Source organism: Bufo bufo, chromosome 4 (assembly GCF_905171765.1).
Source record: "Bufo bufo chromosome 4, aBufBuf1.1, whole genome shotgun sequence".
NCBI lineage: Eukaryota > Metazoa > Chordata > Amphibia > Anura > Bufonidae > Bufo > Bufo bufo.
The window spans coordinates 304,626,344-304,648,812 of record NC_053392.1 but is presented as its reverse complement, the minus strand read 5'-3'; the positions used below and the strand labels follow the sequence as shown (position 1 = coordinate 304,648,812).

The window sequence follows — 22,469 nt, the reverse complement described above, 5'->3', positions numbered from 1 at the left end:
CAGTGGCAGCACGCACGGGTGAGTCGCACTGCGGAACAGCACCACTTCACCACCAATAACTGGGCCTCCATGCGAGACCTGTGTGCCCTGTTGCGCTGTTTCGAGTACTCCACCAATATGGCCAGTGGCGATGACGCCGTTATCAGTGTTACAATACCACTTCTATGTCTCATTGAGAAAACACTTAGGGCGATGATAGAAGAGGATGTGGCCCAGGACGAGGAGGAGGAAGAGGGGTCATCTCTAACACTTTCAGGCCAGTCTTTTAGAAGTGGCTCAGAAAGAGGATTTTTGCAACAGCAGAGTCCAGGTACAAATTTGGCCAGCAAGGGCCCACTACTGGAGGACGAGGAGGAGGAGGTGGATGAGGATGAAGCATGTTCACAGCGGGGTGGCATCCAACGCAGCTTGGGCCCATCACTGGTGCATGGATGGAGGGATACGGAGGACGCAGACGATACGCCTCCCACAGAGGACAGCTTGTCCTTACCTCTGGGCAGCCTGGCACACATGAGCGACTACATGCTGCAGTACCTGCGCAACGACAGCAGAGTTGCCCACATTTTAACGTGTGCTGACTAATGGGTGGCCACCCTGCTGGATCCCCTTTACAAAGACAATGTGCCGTCCTTAATTCCCTCACTGAAGCGTGATCGGAAGATGCGCGACTACAGGCGCACTCTGGTAGACGCGCTTCTGAGAGCATTCCCGACTGACGCCGGGGGACAAGTGGAAGCACAAGGCGAAGGCAGGGGAGGAGGAAGAGGTCGCCAATGCAGCTGTGTCAGGGCCAGCACCTCAGAAGGCAGGCTTAGGATGGCCGATATGTGGAAAAGCTTTGTCACCTCGCCGCAACAACCGGCCCCAACTGCTGATATGAAACGTATTAGCAGGAGGCAGCATTTGAACAACATGGTGGAACAGTACCTGTGCACACGCCTACACGTACTGACTGATGGTTCTGCCCCATTCAACTTCTGGGTCTCCCAATTGTCCACATGGCCATAGCTTGCCCTGTATGCCTTGGAGGTTCTGCCCTGCCCTTCAGCCAGTGTACTCTCTGAACGTGTATTTAGCATGGCAGGAGGCGTCATTACAGACAGACGTAGCCGCTTGTCCACAGCCAACGCAGACAAGCTCACGTTCATTAAAATGAACCAGGCTTAAATCCCTCAGGACTTGTTTGTATCTTGTGCAGGATAGACAGTTCTAACAGCCTCAACCATCCATCCTTGTACTCAAGTGCACTTATTCCTTTTTTTTTTTAATATGTCCCAATATTTTGAGGGATACCCCTATGTAAAAATGCTAAATAACACACATCTGTGTTAGCTACCTATTCCTCCTTCGCCGCCGCTTCCACCTAGACCGCCATGTGAGCCTACACGGCCACATCCACCCATTCACCGCCTCTTCAACCTCTTCCTCCTACATCGTTCCAAATTATTATTTTTTTAAGATCTTTTATGTTTTTTTAATTCTTTTACCTATCCACATTTGTTTGCAGAGCATTTGCCATGCTCTTAAGCACATTTTGCTGCCTTTTGCAGCCCTCTAGCTCTTTCCATTACATTTTTACAGCCATTTTAGTGCTCAAAAGCTCGGGTCCCCATTGATTTCAATGGGGTTTGGGTTCGGGGTCAAGTTCGGGTTCCAAACCCCAATTTTTTTTTCAAGTTCGGCCGAACCTGCCGAACCCGAACATCCAGGAGTCCGCTCAACTCTAGTCTTATGTAATAATCCTGTAACAACTACTTCTGATCACCGCCTACTGTCATAAACATGGTAAACGCCATGTATATATTTGTGAAAGCTATAGGCATCTTTGTACTGCGTGTTATCATTATTCATTTGTATACAAAGAAATTCAGCAACTTTCTAGTCTTCATTAAAATACCCTAGAATTTTTATGTTGCTGTAGAGTCTGTGTAACTTCTTCAAATAGATGCTTGCCCTGATACTTCTGACATACTGTAGATCCAACAACCTACTGCTCCTTCCTACAGATGTAGCAATTCCCACCTGTTAACTCGCTGCAGTTTGATTTCTTTTTACAAAAGTAATTAAAAAAGTCAAGTAAAAAGCAACTAAAACTTAGATGTCTTCAAGGAGGGCAGATTCCAAAATCTATACATAATCAGAATGTATATGAGTAGTAAAGCACATACAGGTAAATTTGAAGGGGAATCACATAGGCTGTCATTCCCCAGTATCAGTATCTGTAACTCATCATGGGCGGCTGTTGAAGGAGAAATCAGTACTGTATTTAAGTCATGTTGATAAATGAGAGCTAGTGAAGGCAGCAGCATTCTGGACATGCAAAATTCACCTTGAACATGTATTACTAGCAAGGACACATCCATGTGAAAGAGGTCTGAAACCAGCAGATTGCCATATGCATATCAGATCGTCTCAAAATGAATGAAGGAATGTAAATTGCCGCATGAAACCATTTCTTTTTAGCTCAAAGTAAAAGCTAACTTATTCAAAAACATGTTTTCCATGCAACAGGTATACATAGTCATTTACTGCAGCAGTTTTAACAAAAGTTTTAACATCTCTGAAGGCAAAATCTCAAGCTGATATTGGTTGGAGCTCCAAATTAGGCACTCAAAATTAGCAACCAATGGGGTATAGAATTATGCTCAGAAAGAAGGAAGCAGGCTGCACATTGACAATGGTCTTCTAAAAGGTAAACCACAGGCTGACAACATAGCATTTTCACATGGTTGTGAGGGATGAGAATCCATTTTGTATAAACATGCCCTCCATCTTGTGCATATGTGAAAAAATGAATGAGCCAGCTGTAAAGACATGGTAGTTTCTGTGTATAGATAGCTACAAGGCCAAGATAGTAGCTCCCTCGTTTCCTTATCAGAATTTGACATACACAAGAGAGTTATGTTCCTTCTGAGTTTGGGATGTGCTGCTAATGAATGCTAACTTTGAGATAAGATGCTGCAGAAGTTTTTGATTATTAGAATTCTGTTAGTATGGTTCGGAAGTATTGCCTTTTATGATTAACCAATCAAATCACTAGTTTTGCTTTCCACCCCTTTGATGGTGTGCCAGATTTGTCTGTGATTATCTGTAGTACTATAAAAATTTATGCTTGTGTGGAATAAATTAGAGAGAATTTGATTCAGCAAGTGTGTCTGTGTCAGATCTCCGAGCGCTCATAAAGAAAACTTCAATTTGGACTCCGACAATCATAGAGGTGGCGCCCAACGTGGGGCTCGACTATAGGACACTTCATTGATCTCCTGACAACTTGGATAATCCGGATGGGGATAGACAGATATAAAAGACAGCGCTGGAAGGTAAGATACCTTATCTTACATTATATCTGTGCCTCCCTGACCTGTTGTCTGGTTCGAGGGATTGTTGAAGGAACGAACGTATAAAGTCCTTTTACAGTCGAGTCCATGTTGATAAATAAGCTTGAAAGTTGAAAATACCTATGATTCTTGGGTTTAGTTTCTGATCATGAGTAACTTTGATTGGGATGTTTTTGGTCTGGCTTTAGGAGTCATGGTATACGTTATGTTTGTTCTTTACTGTGTTTGGAAAATTGAAGAACATTATAGAAAGGGAAATCTCAGTAACAAAGTACACTAGGTGACATAGTGGGGAAGCTCTGAGGAAACTGAGGCTCACTAACAGAGTACACTAGGTGATATAGTGGGGAAGCTCTGAAGGAAACTAAGGGGACACAGACGTCTGAATTTTGTTACTTTCTATAGTTGTTCTGGTACAGTTGAAGAGCAATGGGGAAAAATTTCAGTATTCCCGAAGGTTATAAGACAGCCAAAACATTGGTGAAGGAAAGAGGAGGTAAGAAGGTTCTGAAGAATGTGGACAAAGTGTTAGAGAAGGCAGGGATGAAGTATGGGAATCTTAACCTAGAAGTATGGGAAAGATTCAGTAGGACACATTGTGGTTGAATAAACAATCATTGATGTGAAGAAGTGGTTGATACATGGATAAAAGTAGCTCATGAGGTTGAAACTGAGGGATGGAGAGGAAAAGTTGTACAAGGTAGATTGTTGTATACTCAGCAACAGAAAGACAATACCATTCCTGGTTGACACGGGGGAAGCCAAAACAGTAGTAGACCAGAGTTTCTTGCAGCCTTATCAGTTAACCCCTTTTATGTACCGGCTGTGGGATTTACAGGAGAAACTGTTTTTGTCCATGAATCTGAGCCAGTTAAACTAAAGATAAAAGACAGTACAGTTGTTACCCAATTGTTAGGTAAATAAAATCTGCCAGAACCTTTGTTAGAGACTGATGTTTTTCAAGCTCTGGGAGCCCACATAAACTTTTACCCCAATGGCACTACCCATAGGCCCCAGAGGAAGTATTATGTCCCTTAATAGCGACAATGGCCCTTGTAGACCAGGCTGTTCTTGAGATGGTACTGAATAATTTATGGGCAAAATAAAAAACAGACATAGGGAAACTTCCCATGTCTCCGGTCACTGTGCATCTTAAGCCAGGATGTCAGCCCCCTCAAGAGAAGCAGTACCCCCTTAGTCATGCCCAGGAGATAGTAGTGGCCAGTCAAATTGATGCTTTTTTCCAGGCCGGTGTATTGATAAAAACCGTATCTCCCACTAATACCGCGCTGTTCCCAATAAAGAAGAAACCAGTTAAGGTACAGCCTGTCAGTTACAGGAGGGTTCATGATCTTAGAGAAGTTAACAAGATGACAGTTTTACAAACTCCAATAGTGCCGAACCCACATACCTTACTGTCACAAGTTCCATCCACTGCTACGTGTTTCACAGTGATAGACCTGGCAAATGCTTTCTTTAGTGTCCTGTTGCATCAAGACTGTCAGTATATGTTTGCCTTTATATTTAAGGGTAACCAGTATACTTGGACCGTCCTGCCTCGGGGAGCTCAGAACTCCCTGACCATGTATACACAGGCTCTGCAATCTGTCCTTACAAACTGGCCACTGCCAGGCTCAGTGGTCCTGTTACAATACATGGATGATTTGCTCCTGTGTGCTGAAGACAATGAGACTTGCTGTGAGGCAATTATATCTCTTTTAATTTTCCTACATCAGAACGGGTGTAAAGCCTCAAAACAGAAGCTGCAGTTTTGTAAAAACAAGGTTGCATTTCTAGGACACTGCCTTTCTCATGGAGCTCGCCACTTAACCCCAGAAAGAAAGGAGGCTGTTGAAAGGATACAAGTGCCTAAAGGACCACAAAGCCTAAGGGTGTTTTTGGGGCTGGTGTCATACTGTCGTCCCTGGATTAGACATGCCTCCATGTAAATGCAGCCTCTGTATGATTGTCTGTCATCTGACCCATTTCACCTTACAGAAGAGACAGTAAATAATTTTCATACATTGAAGCTGTGCATAACCTCGGCCCCAGCCCTGGGTATTCCAAAATATGATGAGTAATTCCAGTTGTTATGTTCAGAAATGCAGGGTCACAGCATGGCTGTACTGACTCAGAAACATGGTGACCGCCAGCGGCCAGAGGTGTACTTTTCAGTCAGATTAGACCCTGTTGCCAGAGGCCCCCCTACTGTGTCAGAGCGGTAGCGGCAGTTCAGACAACGATAGAAAAAGCCTCTGAAATTGTGATAGACTACCCGGTGATTGTACAAACACCCCATGACATACAGGGCATATTAACTCAGGTTCTAACTAAGCATTTTTCTATGACCAGGCAACTCAGACTCCAATGTGCACTCCTCACGCCTGCTAATATTTCTTTCAAAAGATATACTTCTGAATCCTGCTACTGTGTTACCAATTACAGAATCAGAAATGGGGGAAGGGGGCATAGGAGGTACAGGCAGCCTCCTAAATGACATGATGGAACATGACCTCCATGACTGTGTACAATTAATGCAACAAGAAACCTCAGGATTTAATCATGTACATGAAAATCCCCTTAATTTTGAGTATTTTGTAGATGGAAGCAGGTACATGGGAGAGGACGGCCGGTTCCACACTGGATATGCAGTGGTCACACAGCATGAGGTAGGGATAGCAGAACCACTGCCACCTCACATGTCAGCGCAAGAGACGGAGCTGCAGGAACTTACTGAGGCATGTTAAATGGCCAAGGGGAAGAAGGTGAACATTTGCACGGACTCAAGGTATGCTTTTGGTATTGCACATGACTACGGACCCATATGGTGGGCTAGAGACTTTCTAACATCAGCAGGCCAGCCAATTAAAAATAAAGACTCTGTACTTGAACTTATAAACTCTCTGTTATTACCAGAGGAGGTTGCTATTATTAAGGTAAAGGCTCATACAAGATGTACCACGGTGAAAGCAAAAGGCAAAGATTGAGCAGGCAAGTCAGCCAAACAAGCTGCACTCAAGCCACTAAATGCTGAAGGCCACCCTGGTGAGAGCCTTGAGACCTGAGGACATTTCTGTAAGTACATTTCAAAGAATGCTCGAACAAGCCCCTCCAGAGGAAAAAGAACTTTAGGCAACACAAGGGACATAACCTGATGAACATGGAGTTTTGAGAAACAAGGACAAAATTTGTCTACCACACCCTTTATACCCAGCTATGACTCAGGAGGCCCATGGGCCCACTCACCTATCAAAAGGTGCCATGGTAAGTGTGTTTAATATAGGATGGATTGCTCCAGGATTTTCTACAGTAGCCGCTTGGATTGTACAAGGATGTGTGGTCTGTGCATTGAACAATCCCGATCAAGTGGTAAAGACTCCAAGCGAGCACAACACCCCCAGGCCACTTTACCCGCTCCAGAGACTGCAGATAGACTATATACAACTGCCTAAGGTAGGAGTATATGAATTTGTCCTTGTGTGTGTTGATCTCTTTTCAGGGTGGCCAGAAGCCTTCCCAGTAGCAAAGGCAAATGCAAAGAACACAGAAAAAAGCTGGTCAGTGAACTGGTGTGCAGGTATGGTGTCCCTGAAGTTATTGAATTAGACAGGCTTATCCCCATTTGAGATTCTGTTTGGAAGCGTCCCCAGATAAGGATTGTATTTTCCACAGTTGCAAATGAACAATGATAGCTGGGTGGTGATAAAAATGCATGTAAGGAAAGGCCTGGATCCCAGATTTGATGGTCCTTTCCAAGTCCTGTTGACTACTCATACAGCAGTAAATGTTGAAGGGAAGCCTAACTGGATACATGCTTCTTACTGCAAGAAAGTTCAGACACCCAAGGATGAGGATCCTCCTGCTGATGGCCACCCTAATTCTGGGAACAACGGCACTGTATCAACAACTGAAGGATAATTAGGACAATGCACTTATCCGACACCACCAGGTGTTGTTTGGAGGAATCAATGACACTGACAGTAAAATTAAAAACTGTTGGATCTGTACTTACAGTCCACAGTTCAAGAACTGTGCCTTATCTGTCAATCCTTTTGACTTTTAAAGAACTTATTCATATGTCTTGTTGGCAGTTGGTCTCACAAAGAAGACCATGGCCTGATGATCAAAAGTATAATTCCACTGCAGTCCCTCTCCCCATAGCAGGGTGGGTGGAGGCTCCCTGGTGGCAAGACAAACAATAATGCAAGTAGTGTTGATTATAGTATATGCTGTGATTAAGCTTATGTTTATGTGCACCAACAGGTTCTGTACCAAAAGAAGAAACTACCAAGATTATTGAGAGGTCTTGGGAACTGCATCAATACATGAGAGGTATTCTGGCCTCCGGCTGGCAGTTGATAGACACCTGAAGTACCTCTGGGTTAACATGTCAGTTCCAAGATATCTCAAAATGTGAGGGATGAGAATCCATTTTGTATAAACATGTCCTCCATCTTGTGCATATGTGGAAAAATTAATGGGCCAGCTGTAAAGACATGGCAGTTTCTGTGTATAGATAGCTACAAGGCCAAGATAGCAACTCTCTTGTTTCCTTATAAGATTGTGACATACAAGAGAGAGTAATGTTCCCTCTGAGTTCGGGATGTGCTGCTAATGAATGCTAACTTTGAGATAAGATGTTGCAGAAGTTTTTAATTATTAGAATTCTGTTAGCATGGTACGGAAATATTGCCTTTTATGAATAACCAATCAAATCACTAGTTTCGCATTCCATCCCTTTGGTCGTGTGCTAGATTTGCCTGTGATTATCTGTAGTGTAAAAGTGTATGCTTTTGAGGAATAAATTAGAGAGAATTTGATTCAGCAAGTGTATCTGTGTCAGATCTCCGCGCGCATAAAGAAAACTTCAATTAGGACCCCGAAAATCATAGAGGTGGGAGTTTTGCCCGAACATGGTCACAGCACACTAAATAAATATCCTTTGTAGGAATACTTCACACCTGTGGACCTAAATGTGCTCAACTTGTATAAACAGGGGATGTTCTGCCATTTATAATAAATAAAAATGGCAGTACCAATAAATATGAGTTGTGAATGATTGTTACTTTCGTGCCCAATGTAATAGAGTCTTAAACAAACACCAATAAACTTGTCAAATACGCTTTGAACTATTTATCTGCACATGCAAAAGGACACTAAGTAAGTTCACTTAAAATTTTCATGTATAGTATGAACTGCAGTAAAACCACAGTAAAGCAAAAACTACTTCTATGAAAAACTGTTTCGCTGTAGCTGTTATTTACTTGAAATTTTAATTCTAGCTTTTTCCCCATTACATTCATAGGAAACCTCAACAAAAGCAAGACAGGTAGGGCATGATGTCTCGTTAAAGGGCATTTGTCCACAGATGTGTACCTATGAAACTGGCTAACTGGTTGCATGTGTGCTTGGCAGCTGAAGGCATTGTTGGGGTTGTTTTAATCAAGACCCCTGTTGGTGTTGTGTGAGGTCTGAATCAGCCAGAAATATGAGCTTGGAGTGAATGCGACAGACTCAGTATGTGAAGCTGAGACAATAACTGCTTTATTATTACAAAGGTTATATCTTTTATATCATAAGAGCAAAAAGAGGCATTTAGCCCATAGCTACACCAAGGTTATAGAAACAAATAGAGATGAGCAAATTTCATATTTTGAAATTTGTTGACGCTTCGTTTACTGGTAAAAGATTAATTGCGTTATGGATTCTGTTACCACGGACCATAACTCAATTCTAATATGGAGTGCATAACAGAATGCCTTTATTTTTTCAAGTTTGTTTCTAGAGATGAGCAAATTTCAGGTTATGAAATTTGTTTGTTCTCGCTTCGTTTACTGGTAAAAGGTGAATTGCATTATGGATTCCGTAAACATTGACCATAACGCAATTCTATGACAGAATGCCCTTAGAGGCATTCTGTTATTCATTCCGTCATAATAGAAGCCTATAGGCTGCAAAACGGACCCGTCCCATTTCCGTTATGCAGGGGAGTCCTCTCCTGCATAACGGAAACGGGACAGATCCGTCTTACAGCCCATGAACTTCTATTATGACGGAATGAATAACGGAATGCCTCTAAGGGCATTCCGTCATAGAATTGCGTTATGGTCGATGGTAACGGAATCCATAATGCAATTCACCTTTTACCAGTAAAGGAAGCGAGAACAAATTTCATAAACTGAAATTCGCTCATCTCTAGAAACAAACTTGAAAAAATAAAACATCTGCTAACTACATGCTTATCTTTGCACTTCTTGGCATGGCTGTTACAGGACACGCATCGTAACATCATAACTTGTTCTCTTGTTCTTTATTGTTCCTGTGCTTTACCAAATAACTTGGTGTTCTTCCCCGAAGGTCCTGTCTCCTCTTCACATGCATAAAGTAAGGCAAAGGGCAATCATGGCGGTGCAGATAGAAAATGGATTCCTGACCCTAACATTTCCCGCATTTGATGATTCAGGCAAGCCTATTTTTTAACAAAAGAAAACATCTTTCCCTACCTACTTGCCCATCTGGCCCTTAATGGCCAGTGACAACTGGTCGATGGTCCCTATCTTAACTCTGGGGCAAGCCCTGACCTATTATAACCATTGTATCTGCAGTCAGTCGACCATGTTCTTCACCTTACAATATGCTGTCACAGCCAGACAGCTGAGAAGCGCTCACAGGAGCTTCTCAGATCCTCCTCCTTGAATTTCTTTGTTTTGGTTTAGTTTCTCATCTCGTTAGTCTATCTCAGCTGTCATGCAGTTGGACTAATTGCTACCCTTTAAGTTCCTCCCCATAATGCAGTAGTGTGCGGCTGATACAACTTCCTGGAGTGTGTGTGCATGCTGTTCCCAGTTCCCAGTCCCCAGTCCTCAGTCATCAGTCGTCTGCAAGATAAGTGCTGTTTATGTATTTATGATTTTGTCTTTTCTGGATCCAGGTGACCCTGACTCCCTCCGTGTCAGTGTAGGGAGACGGTGGTCGTGTCCCTTCACTATTGTAGGGTCTTCAGGTAATAGATAGCCGAGGAACGTGGATATGCGGCCATCCACCTTTGGGGTGTTCGCATAGGCTGAGCAGTGAGGGAGAGCGGCAGGTCTATTGCAGGGGTCTCCCTTTGTTCCTTAGTTGTGGATCCAGAGAGACATTGTTTATATGGTATTGTCTTGTTTCCTGTACACCATCCGTGACATTATCAGCCGCCAAAACCGCCTCAAGCATGGATCCGGTTTCACTTTTGGCTGAACGCTTTCAGGGTCTTTCTTTGGAGGTAGCTGATCTCCGTAAGACTTTTTCTCAGTTTCAAGTGACCGGTTCAGCTTGCGTTCATGGAGTTTGTGCTGAGCCTAAGATCTCGCTCCCGGATACGTTCACCGGGGGTAGTGAGAATTTTGTGCGTTTTAGAGAGGCTTGCAAACTCCATTTTCGCCTTCTTCCCCATTCTTCTGGTGATGAAGAACGGAGGGTGGGGATCATTATATCGCTGCTCAGGGGGAACGCTCAGTCCTGGACCTTTTCGCTGCCGGAGGGGGCACGGTCCCTTCGTTCAGTGGATGAATTCTTTTTAGCCCTGGGTCAGATATATGATGATCCGGATCGTATTGCTCTGGCTGAGTCTAGACTACGTCTGTTATGCCAGGGTAAACAATCCGCAGAGATATACTGTTCAGAATTTCGGAGATGGGCAGCAGATACGGGTTGGAATGATGCTGCACTCCGAAGTCAATTTTGCTATGGTCTTTCAGAGGGATTGAAAGATGCATTTGCCTTTCATGCAGAAAAATTGGAGAGGTGGGGATGCGGTACAACAGATCAATAAAATCGAGGCAAAATGGATATACGAACTGAATACCCTGCAACCTAAAGGCCTAAATATAGAATGGGACATGAAGGCAGTTAGCATGTATTGAACGTGAACACCAGTTTAGATATCTTCAAGTGTCCATCAGCTGCTCCTTATTTAGTATATGTAGGAAAATAGGTGGTTCAGGTACAGGGTGGGTTAAAAGAGGTTTTAGCGTGGGGTATTTATTAGGTAGTCCTTAGCACATTAACAGTTTCCATGACATAGGTGTTTTTTTATATAAGTAGGCATTGGGGTTATTATAATTCCTTTTATTGTATGAAATGTGTAGAAAATATAATGTAGTATGACACCTAAATTATATGTGTGGCTCATGTCCAACTCAGAGCGCGCACACTGACACTTTGTTTTAATGTGTTCGTTGAAGTCATGTACCTTTTCAACAATGTAGCGATGTGTTGGCGATTTTTCATAAAAAAAAAAATATATATATATATATATATATTTTCATACGATTTTATTGCATGTTTTAAAAGGGTCGATTTTATCATGCGATTTTATATAATCGAATGTTTATTGAATGTATACGATTTTACAATGTGATTTTAAATAATCGAATGTATACGATTTAAATAATCGAATGTATATGATTATATGTGAATTGGAATTCAGGAAACAGGATCTGACATAAGAGTTGGGAGGTATAAGAACACAGCTTTGGCTGATTAGTTTGTAACGCCCCAGATGAAGCAAAGGCGAAACCCGGGTCGGGCATCTACACACGCTTTTTACCTATTGATGTCTGTAAGTACAATAAACCTTACTGAATATTAAACACCCTGGGTATTGCACTATGTTCTGTTTCTCCTGAAGGAGAGGAGGAAAGAAACTTTGCTGGTCGGTATCGGGATTGTTATTGGAGATGTGCCTGTAACATCGTGGAATCTCCATAGAATCTTCCTGTGAGTGAAACGCCTGCCTGTGGAAACATAGCGCGGACCCATACATATGTACTTTGGCCTTTCGTGAAAGACCTACCTCCTTGGATTCTGCTATGTCTCAGGCTGTTCGTATTGATAGGCGTCTTAGAGAGAGAGGAGAGATCTCTCCTTCCTGTCATACTCAGTCCCGGGACAGTGCAGCGGTCTCATTCTGTGCACAGGGGTCTCAGTCGCTGTCAGCCCCTTCTGAGCAGGAGTCCATGCAGCTGGGGTTGATTGCCTCTGACAATAGAAGATTCAGCCCGCAGGGGAGGGTTTGTTTTTGTTGTGGAGGTATAAATCATCTGGCAAATGTTTGTCCCTCTGGGAGATTCAGGCAGTTTTCTGGGAGTAATAAAGAGACAAAAAGGAAAAAATCTTTTAAAAATGTTCCGTCTGTTACTATTGGCAGGGTTGAGGCGGAAATTGAAGGTTTTCCATTTGCTTGTAGTTCCCGTTTTGTCCTGCCTGCTAGGGTGGCGCTAGAGAGCAAGAGCATTTTTTGTGAGATTTTTGTGGATAGTGGAGCAGCTGTCAACCTCATTGATAATCAATTTGCAATAACTCATGGTTTCCAGGTATGCACTTTGGGAAAGGATATTCCTGTTTTTGCTATTGATTCAGCTCCACTTTCTCAGAAATCATTAAAGGGCATAGTTCACAATATCCGTTTAATTGTGAGTGATGCTCATGTTGAGGATGTGTCATGTTTCGTCCTTAGCGGTTTGCCTACTCCTCTAGGGTTGGGGCTACCCTGGCTCACTAAACATAACCCCACCATTGATTGGCAAGCGAGGCAAATAAATGGTTGGAGTAACTTTTGCAGAGAGAATTGCCTCATAACATCTGTTTCTGAGGTTTCTACTAAGACTGTACCACCTTTCCTCTCTGAATTTTTGGATGTCTTCTCTGAGAGTAGAGTTCAGGGTTTACCTCCACACAGGGAGTATGATTGCCCTATTAATCTCATCCCAGGCGCCAAGCTGCCTAAATCTCGTTTATACAATCTCTCCCAACCTGAGAGGGTCGCTATGCGGGCTTATATCTCTGAGAGTCTGAGAAAAGGACACATACGACCCTCGAAGTCACCTGTTGCCGCTGGTTTTTTCTTTGTTAAGAAAAAAGATGGTTCTTTAAGACCTTGTCTGGATTTCAGGGAGCTGAACAGTATCACTATTCGTGATCCTTATCCGCTTCCTCTGATCCCAGACCTGTTTAACCAGGTTGTTGGGCCTAAAGTCTTTTCCAAATTAGACCTAAGAGGGGCATACAACCTGGTTAGGGTCAGAGAAGGAGACGAATGGAAGACGGCTTTCAATACCCCTGAGGGCCATTTTGAGAATTTGGTTATGCCTTTTGGTTTGATGAATGCCCCAGCCGTTTTTCAGCATTTCGTCAACAGCATTTTTAATGGGAAAATTTGTATTAGTGTATTTGGATGACATTTTGATTTTTTCTCCTGATTTCAAGACTCATAAGGAACACTTACGTCAGGTCTTGCTCATCCTGCGGGAGAATAAATTATACGCGAAACTGGAAAAATGTGTGTTTGCGGTTCCAGAAATCCAATTTCTGGGGTTTCTTGTCTCCGCTTCTGGTTTTCGCATGGACCCCCAGAAGGTCCACGCTGTGCTTGAGTGGGAGCTTCCTGAGAATCAGAAGGCGCTGATGCGTTTTTTGGGCTTTGCCAATTATTACAGGAAATTTATTTTGAATTATTCCTCTGTTGTTAAACCACTCACTGATATGACCAGAAAGGGGGTAGATTTTTCTTCCTGGTCGGTAGAGGCGCGTAGAGGCGCGTAAGGCCTTTTCTAATATCAAGGAGAGTTTTGCTTCCGCTCCCATCCTAGTACAACCTGATATTTTGTTACCCTTCATAGTTGAGGTTGATGCTTCTGAGGTAGGGGTGGGTGCGGTCTTGTCTCAGGGTTCCTCTCCTGCCAAATGGCAACCGTGTGCCTTTTTCTCAAAGAAACTCTCCTCCGCAGAGAGAAATTATGATGTGGGAGATAGGGAATTGTTGGCCATCAAGTTGGCTTTTGAGGAATGGCGCCATTGGCTAGAGGGAGCCAGACACCCTATTACCGTGTTTACTGACCATAAAAATCTGGCCTACTTGGAGTCAGCCAAGCGTCTGAACCCGAGACAGGCCAGATGGTCTTTGTTCTTTTCAAGGTTTAATTTTGTTGTTACGTTCCGCCCTGGGGTTAAGAATGTGAAGGCAGATGCCCTGTCACGTTGTTTTCCGGGAGGTGGGAATTTTGAAGACCCGGGTCCCATTTTGGCTGAAGGTGTGGTGGTCTCTGCTCTTTTTGCTGAATTGGAGGCAGAGGAGCAGGCAGCCCAGTCAGAAGCTCCTGATCTTTGTCCTCCTGGGAGGTTGTTTGTGCCTCTCGCTTTGAGACACAAGATTTTTAAAGAACACCACGACACGGTACTTGCTGGGCACCCGGGGGCAAGAGCCACACTGGATCTCATCGCTCGGAGATTCTGGTGGCCTGCGCTTCGTAAGTCGGTTGAGGGTTTTGTGGCAGCTTGCGAGACTTGCGCTCGTGCCAAGGTCCCTCATTCACGGTCATCTGGTCCTCTCCTTCCTTTGCCCATTCCTTCCCGTCCTTGGACACATCTGTCCATGGACTTCATTACGGACTTGCCTCGTTCCTCGGGGAGGTCTGTGATTCTGGTGGTGGTGGACCGTTTTAGCAAAATGGTGCATTTTATCCCTTTTCCTGGTTTGCCCAATGCTAAGACGCTGGCGCAGGCATTTATTGACCACATTGTCAAATTGCATGGGATTCCTTCAGACATAGTCTCTGATAGGGGCACGCAGTTTGTTTCCAGATTCTGGAAGGCTTTCTGTTCTCGCTTGGGGGTTCGGTTGTCATTCTCTTCTGCTTTCCATCCGCAGTCGAATGGCCAGACAGAGCGCGTCAATCAGAATCTGGAGACATATCTGCGCTGTTTTGTGGCGGAGAATCAGGAGGATTGGTGTTCTTTTTTGTCCCTTGCTGAGTTTGCTTTAAATAACCGTCGTCAGGAGTCCTCTGATAAGTCACCATTTTTTGGTGCATATGGGTTCCATCCGCAGTTTGGGACTTTCTCGGGAGAGGGCTCTTCTGGTTTGCCTGATGAGGACAGATTCTCCTCGTCTTTGTCATCTATTTGGCAAAAGATTCAGGATAATCTAAAGAGCATGAGTGAGAGATATAAGCGTGTGGCGGATAAGAGACGTGTGCCTGGTCCGGACCTGAATGTTGGTGATCTGGTGTGGTTGTCTAACAAGAATATCAAATTGAAGGTTCCCTCCTGGAAGTTGGGTCCTAGGTTTATTGGCCTTACAAGATCCTGTCTGTCATCAATCCTGTTGCCTACCGTCTTGATCTTCCTCAGACTTGGAAGATCCATAATGTTTTTCATGAGTCCTTATTGAAACCTTATGTTCAACCTATTGTACCCTCGCCTTTGCCTCCTCCTCCGATTATGGTTGATGGAAATCTTGAATTTCAGGTCTCTAGGATTGTGGATTCTCTTCTTGTCCGCGGTTCCCTCCAGTACCTCGTTCATTGGGAGGGTTATGGTCCTGAGGAGAGGATGTGGGTCCCAGTGACGGACATTAAGGCCTCTCGTCTAATCAGGGCTTTCCATAGGTCCCATCCTGAGAAGGTGGGCTCTGAGTGTCCGGAGTCCACTCCTAGAGGGAGGGGTACTGTCACAGCCAGACAGCTGAGAAGCGCTCACAGGAGCTTCTCAGATCCTCCTCCTTGAATTTCTTTGTTTTGGTTTAGTTTCTCATCTCGTTAGTCTATCTCAGCTGTCATGCAGTTGGACTAATTGCTACCCTTTAAGTTCCTCCCCATAATGCAGTAGTGTGCGGCTGATACAACTTCCTGGAGTGTGTGTGCATGCTGTTCCCAGTTCCCAGTCCCCAGTCCTCAGTCATCAGTCGTCTGCAAGATAAGTGCTGTTTATGTATTTATGATTTTGTCTTTTCTGGATCCAGGTGACCCTGACTCCCTCCGTGTCAGTGTAGGGAGCCGGTGGTCGTGTCCCTTCACTATTGTAGGGTCTTCAGGTAATAGATAGCCGAGGAACGTGGATATGCGGCCATCCACCTTTGGGGTGTTCGCATAGGCTGAGCAGTGAGGGAGAGCGGCAGGTCTATTGCAGGGGTCTCCCTTTGTTCCTTAGTTGTGGATCCAGAGAGACATTGTTTATATGGTATTGTCTTGTTTCCTGTACACCATCCGTGACATATGCCCATAATTTGCAGGCTGCAAGAAGAATAAACAAAAGAAACAATATTAATATGGGGTTAAAAATTCAATTGATGATTGCATTTGCACTTAGTGAAAATCCTGAAAATACATCATACCAGTGATGGGCCGTCTCACCTCTGATCTGGGAGGACAGATCTATCAATCTCCCTTGTTCAATAATAGCTCTTAACAAACTATTCTGGAGGCTATGATTATATTTTGCTACAAGCTTCCTAACATGTTCTGAGTTCTTCAACAGGGTTCCCAATTGGTTAAACGGAAGGACAAATTTACTCATGTCATTAAATTCTTCCACATCAACTTCTCCCACTATTACCTGGAAGATTTTATCCTCAAAAACAAAGGTTTTATTCCTCCAGTGTTAGAGCGATACATTATGCAAACACCCAGAGAAAGGTGCAGTCATATTAAAAGGCTTCATTGTAGCATTGTCATTAGTCACCAGACATAATGTTTTCGTCTCTACTTCTGTGAACCTATTTCCTACACTAACAGGTGTTCTTTCTAGGTTACAGTAATTAGTCTGGTGTTGGAGCATAAAAGGCTCATATATAGCCAAGGTTGTTCCACACACGCACCCATCATTTGTTTCTTCACATAAGGTTATGTCATGGGTCTGATTCTTTTCGTCTAACCATGAACCACGGATTTCAGGATACCCAAACTCTGGAACACCCACCTCATCGTCGTATAAAATGGGCATAACAACAAATTGACATATGGTCACATTGGAACCTGCTCTTATCCTTAAAGCATTACAAGTGCCTGTACACCAGGTTTTTCCACACTCAACTTCTTTATTCCTGGGAGTCCTGAGGGTGAACCATACACATCCTTGGTGAGGAGATTCCTGAAGAGTTTTCTCCATTCCCGGTTCCTAATTAAATTTTTTGCATTGTTCATTTCCATGCGATGCTGCAGCGAGGGAAAACTACATATAGTATAATTAACAAAAGCAGATATATTAGTATATGCATCAAAAGTCTGTAAAGTAGTTTGACTAAACATTTCATTTTAATGATCAGCTAACTGGACCGCATCATCGTGCAGCCAAATTGAGGTGGGTAACCAATTGCCTGAAATTGTAAAGGAATAAGCAAGTTTACTACTTGCTCTGGACCACTTGTTTGCAATCACCTCCATCTGGATTCCATTCATTATTTCCATTCCCGCACCTGCTCCACCTAGCAGTGTATCATACCACTCCCTTTTGCACCTTGTCCGGGTCTTAGGTTGCTGCGGGACCATAAGGTTGAATCTCACCTTTAATTTTCGATATGCGGCTGACATGTTTCTACAAGTATGCTGAACAGGGACTAGGGAGGAGGTGGTGTACAGATGGTTGCCCTATTTTTACCTTCCACACACATGCAGTCTATCTGTGCCCTTTGATCTCTGTTCCGTTATGACAAACCCAAGTGCTGGTCCGATTTATTATTCCTGGTTCAGTTACTGTACCCATGGAGTTTCTTGCTACTATGATTTGCTCTCAATTTCCACCTGTCTTATTAACCGCACAACATTTAAATGTGATGTTGGCTTCCCATGTAACTGTCAAGTTTACCGACCCGTTTGCTAGTATCCACTTCTGTACAGAGGTAGGGCCTTCATAGGTAGCTACATTATGCTTTTCTGCCACTCTTACACTGTATAAATATAAATCACTAAAACAGGAAGGTAGCGCGGAAGCACTGAAAAACTATAAAGAAATAAATAGAACATGTAAAAAAACAAATTAAAGCGGCCAAACTAGAGACCGAGAGATTAATTGCCAAAGAGAGTAAAACTAACCCTAAAATGTTCTTCAATTATATAAATGTTAAAAAGTATAAATCTTAAGGTGTCGGCCCTTTAAAGAGTAATGTTACTAATGCCCATAGTAACATACTATGTTACTATGTTACTAATTGCCCAGACTGCAATTGTTCCCTTTTGTGCATGAAGTTACCCATCATCCAGTTACTATTCCTTAGCCTCCACCCCAAAGGTCCCTTATTCGGGACCTGTATCAGTTGAATCCCTTGTCTCCATGATACAATAAAATGAGAAGCGTGTATCCAGGTCCTCTTGAGTTTTACTGAAGTTGCTGTAGTCAGCAGGACTTGGAAGGGACCATCAAACCGGGGGTCCAATGCTTTTCCCACGTGTCGCTTCACCATTACCCAATCCCCCGGTTTCAGAAAATGTATTCCTTCCACACTGTCAGGATCTGTAATGGAAGAAAAAACTTGACGGTGTGTTACTGCCAACCTATCATGTATAATTGTATACATCCTTATACATATGACGTGAGTCCATCAACCTGCATTGGCAGCTGTTGAGGGAAATATAAGCCTAATCTGGGGGCACACCCAAACAATAATTCTGCCGGGGACAGCCTTGTCCTCCTATTTTGGGTATATCTGACAGAGTACAAGGCTAGTGGTAGGCACTCGGTCCATGGTTTTCCCATTTCCTGCAGAACTTTCCTGATCTTAAGCTCAAGAGTCCCATTAAGTCTTTCAACTTTGCCTAAGCTTTGGGGATGATACAGGGTATGTAGAGTTTGTTGTATCCCAAACCCTTCTAACACTAGGATCATGACTTTTCCTTTGAAATGTGTACTTCTGTCAGCTTCTCTCCCTCTGGGACTACAAATCTGCAGACTATTTCCCCCATTATCTATTTGGCATTTTCTTTTGCAGTGGTTTTCGCAACAGGGTAGGCCTCAGGCTATCCAGAGAACATGTCTACCATACCAAGACATATTTATACACATCTAACTTAGGCAGCTGTATATAGTCTATCTGTAGTCACTGAAACGGGTACAAAGGCTTTGGCATATGTTTTTAAGCAACCTTCACAGTTCTTCATGAATTCTGCTGTGCACACACCAAACAACCCTGGACCAGTCTGGCTGCCATCGGGGAAAACCCCGGAGAAAACCAATACCTTTCCACCAGGGAGAGAATGGCATTTTTGGACAGATGAGTCTGGCCATGGACTACCTGAGCTGCAGGGCTTTCAGCAGTTCATGAATGGCTGGTCAATTTTTCACCGGAGTTCCTGCAGAGGTAAGAAAGTTTCTGGCCTTCCACATGTGGCCAAAGTCATGAGCCACACCAAATTCATACCTGGAGTCAGTATAAATGTTAGCACTTTTTCCTTTTGCCAATGTACAGGGTGGGCCATTTATATGGATACACCTTCATAAAATGGGAATGGTTGGTGATATTAACTTCCTGTTTGTGGCACATTAGTATATGTGAGGGGGGAAACTTTTCAAGATGGGTGGTGACCATGGCGGCCATTTTGAAGTCGGCCATTTTGAATCTAACGTTTGTTTTTTCAATAGGAAGAGGGTCATGTGACACATCAAACTTATTGGGAATTTCACAAGAAAAACAATAGTGTGCTTGGTTTTAACATTACTTTATTCTTTCATGAGTTATTTACAAGTTTCTGACCACTTATAAAATGTGTTCAATGTGCTGTCCATTGTGTTTGATTGTCAATGCAACCCTCTTCTCCCACTCTTCACACAATGATAGCAACACCGCAGGAGAAATGCTAGCACAGGCTTCCAGTATCCGTAGTTTCAGGTACTGCACATCTCGTATCTTCACAGCATAGACAATTGCCTTCAGATGACCCCAAAGATAAAAGTCTAAGGGGGTCAGATCGGGAGTACTTGGGGGCCATTCAACTGGCCCACGATAACCAATCCACTTTCCAGGAAACTGTTCATCTAGCTGGCATGTTCCCTGAGTTTTTCCAGCAAGATGGTGCACCACCACATTATGGGTGTCAGGTCCGAGCATTCCTAGATGAACAGTTTCCTGGAAAGTGGATTGGTCGTCGTGGGCCAGTTGAATGGCCCCCAAGGTCTCCCAATCTGACCCCCTTAGACTTTTATCTTTGGGGTCATCTGAAGGCAATTGTCTATGCTGTGACGATACGAGATGTGCAGCACCTGAAACTACGGATACTGAAAGCCTGTGCTAGCATTTCTCCTGCGGTGTTGCTATCAGTGTGTGAAGAGTGGGAGAAGAGGGTTGCATTGACAATCCAACACAATGGACAGCACATTGAACACATTTTATAAGTGGTCAGAAACTTGTAAATAACTCATGAAAGTGCCACAAACAGGAAGTTAATATCACCAACCATTCCCATTTTATTAAGGTGTATCCATATAAATGGCCCACCCTGTACACGATTCAGTGAGGGCCTTCAACTCCACCTCTTGTGCTGAAAGGTGGGGTGGGAGTTGTTTACTTACAACTACTTCATGTCGTGTGACCACTGCATACCCTGTATGGAACCGTTCATCATCCCCCAGAAGTCTGGAGCCATTTACAAAAAACTCAAAGTCTGGGTTAGCAAGAGGGCTTTCTTTGACATGTTCAAAGCCTGCTGTTTCCTGCTGCATTAGCTGTAGGCAATCATGATCTTCACTGTCTAGTGTTTTTCCAAAATGATTAAAAAATGTATGGACATACGATGTCTGTTCCCCTCCCCTATTAGAATCCAGTGTTCCCCTCCCCTATTAGAATCCAGATCTCCCATTTCAAGGAGGGTATCCGGATGTAAGATAGTACACCTTTGGAGGGTGACTACAAGAAATAACTGATTATAGGTATATGTGTATCCTTCACTTACTGAGTTGAGTACTCTATTTGGTGCTACATGTATTGTTTTGAGCTTGTAGCTGTATTAGAAAACATTACCAGTAACTAAGATGGCCGCTGGGCAGGGAGTGAAGTTCCCTTAGTTAAGATGTTTCCTGGGCCAGCCAGAAGTTGGATTAGTTAAGATGGCCGTTGGAGCATCATGCTGATGCTTGCATTGTTTTTCATAATATACAGTACAGACCAAAAGTTTGGACACACCTTCTCATTCAAAGAATTTTCTTTATTTTCAGTACTATGAAAATTGTAGATTCACACTGAAGGCATCAAAACTATGAATTAACACATGTGGAATTATATACATAACAAACAAGTGTGAAACAATTGAAAATATGTCATATTCTAGGTTCTTCAAAGTAGCCACCTTTTGCTTTGATTACTGCTTTGCACACTCTTTGCATTCTCTTGATGAGCTTCAAGAGGTAGTCCCCTGAAATGGTTTTCACTTCACAGGTGTGCCCTGTCAGGTTTAATAAGGGGGATTTCTTGCCTTATAAATGGGGTTGGGACCATCAGTTGCGTTGAGAAGATGTCAGGTGGATACATAGCTGATAGTCCTACTGAATAGACTGTTAGAATTTGTATTATGGCAAGAAAAAAAAAACAGCTAAGTAAAGAAAAACGAGTGGCCATCATTACTTTAAGAAATGAGGGTCAGTCAGTCAGCCGAAAAATTGGGAAAACTTTGAAAGTAAGGGCTATTTGACCATGAAGGAGAGTGATGGGGTGCTGCGCCAGATGACCTGGCCTCCACAGTCACCGGACCTGAACCCAATCGAGATGGTTTGGGGTGAGCTGGACCGCAGAGTGAAGGCAAAAGGGCCAACAAGTGCTAGCATCTCTAGGAACTCCTTCAAGACTGTTGGAAGACCATTTCAGGGGACTACCTCTTGAAGCTCATCAAGAGAATGCCAAGAGTGTGCAAAGCAGTAATCAAAGCAAAAGGTGGCTACTTTGAAGAACCTAGAATATGACATATTTTCAGTTGTTTCACACTTGTTTTATATGTATACTGTATAATTCCACATGTGTTAATTCATAGTTTTGATGCCTTCATAGTCATGAAAATAAAGAAAACTCTTTGAATGAGGTGTGTCCAAACTTTTGGTCTGTACTGTATATAGCAGGGGTGCACAACGTTTCCTGGTTGGGGCCACATTGCCAGACTGAACCAATGACGAGGGCCGAAATTAAAATTTAAAGGTGCATTAACAACTGAAATATTGTACTTATGGCATATTGAACACACATTATATACCATTAATGTCTAGTTACACTTCCAGGACTCCCATCTAATGGGAGAAATACATGAAAAATACATGTGAGCAGCCACAAGACATAGGCATACATGTCTGTTACCAGATGGTTGGGGGCCGCACCGAATAGTATCAAGGGCCGCATGTGGC

The 22,469-nt window shown here is 43.4% G+C and overlaps 1 pseudogene; it reads right to left on the bottom strand.

The window, feature by feature from the left end:
* Nucleotides 1-7,406: 7,406 nt before the first annotated feature.
* Nucleotides 7,407-17,261, bottom strand: LOC120999180 (annotated as a pseudogene).
* Between the last annotated feature and the right edge of the window lie 5,208 nt (nt 17,262-22,469).